The sequence below is a fragment of the Sinocyclocheilus rhinocerous genome, unplaced genomic scaffold, assembly GCF_001515625.1.
Source record: "Sinocyclocheilus rhinocerous isolate Xijiao unplaced genomic scaffold, SAMN03320098_v1.1 C36634978, whole genome shotgun sequence".
NCBI lineage: Eukaryota > Metazoa > Chordata > Actinopteri > Cypriniformes > Cyprinidae > Sinocyclocheilus > Sinocyclocheilus rhinocerous.
Genome location: NW_015784193.1, coordinates 1 through 1421, shown reverse-complemented (window position 1 = coordinate 1421; position 1421 = coordinate 1). Strand labels below are relative to the sequence as shown.

The following is a 1421-nucleotide window of genomic DNA, read 5'->3' as shown; positions in this document are numbered from 1 at the left end:
CCTTTATCGTTACAGCTGTGGTGTGGACTCTGCTATTCTTTAATAGTGAGAACGATTTATGAACTATATCTTTATCGTTATCTTTAAGGCCTTAAGTCTGATTTGATTCAGTTCAGCTGGTATATTTCAGTTGTAATGTCAGTTATGCTTACATACAGCATTAAGGAAATTAATTCTCTGCTAATGCTTTTTTTATTGCATCACATTCAAAACAGACTGCAAACTGACATTCACAACTCAGCAGGAACACTGATACAGGGAACATTCTGACTTGAAATATTATGAAAATATCCATTTTAAAAATTAACTCTGTAGTTGAGTGAGTTAGTTCAGCAGAACACAGTGGCATGTGCAGGACAGGACGTTCAAGCACATTTCCACACAGCCACTGAAAATAGGCATTGAGTAAAAGCTTGATTTGGGGATTTTAAGAAACGATATTGTGATTGTTCAAGTTGAGATAATTGGAAAATCTATATTTTTACCCACCCCTAGTAACGAGCATACAAATCAAACAAAACCACACAGACCTCTTTGCATCTGACATATTTCAAAAGTACAGATCAACACAGGAACATTTATAGAAAAAAACAGGGACCACACACCTGGAAGATAGCAAACATGATGCAACTTAGAGGTCTGTTATTGGAGTACTCAGCCACACGGAAGATATTAAGGCCCCACTTGTTTAAGTCATTCAGCTCCTGTGACGACAGAGTAAATTAAATCATCAAATCCATTTGACAAACTGACTTTTTCATACCAATAACTAGAAGTAATGGTAGAGGATTGGGTGTTGGGAAAGTTCTGAGTTAGTATGCATGCATTGTGCCTGTACCCTGGCCAGTGAGTCCTCCTGCTCGGTTTTGACCCCGAAGCGGGGCAGGGCTGCACTAGTGAGGCTCGAGCTATGTGTAAGCTTCTTGACACCGCTGATGTGAGACATTGGTTTTTCTCGCTCCCGGAGATTAGGAGAGGGAATCTCCACCTCATTCTGTTTGTCTGAGACACAACCAATGCATAAACCTTTAACAGATGACAGCTAATTTCAAATCGGTAAGCATTGAGTGTTTCAGAGCAGTGAATGTACTCCAGTATAACATACTGCAATGTTGAAACTAAGGTTCTGCGCTTCTGAATATAGCAGCAAGGCTGAGATGTACAGAGCAGAGCGTGTGCAGGCTCACTCACCTAGGAAGGTAGTGGAGATGTATTCAGACACCTGATTCCCCGAGCGGCTCGTCTCAGACAGATGAGACAGTTCCCTGTTTAACATCCTCTTGAACTAGGGATCAGAAAAGGGAAAGATGGGGATAGACAGACAGGGAAAAAGGGAGAGTGATAAGTACACAGCAGATGGTAATAAGGCAGAAAAATAAAAAATTCAGTCTATCTGAGCAGAAACGTTTGTTACAAACAGG

The 1421-nt window shown here is 40.7% G+C and overlaps 1 long non-coding RNA gene across 1 annotated transcript; it reads right to left on the bottom strand.

Annotated features, from left to right (window-relative positions):
• Positions 1 to 610: 610 nt before the first annotated feature.
• LOC107736324 (uncharacterized) lies at positions 611 to 1237 on the bottom strand. Its single transcript, XR_001639635.1, has 3 exons — positions 1192 to 1237; positions 839 to 1002; positions 611 to 704 (listed from the first exon to the last, which is right to left on the bottom strand). It is a non-coding gene; the product is annotated as an uncharacterized LOC107736324 (long non-coding RNA).
• Between the last annotated feature and the right edge of the window lie 184 nt (positions 1238 to 1421).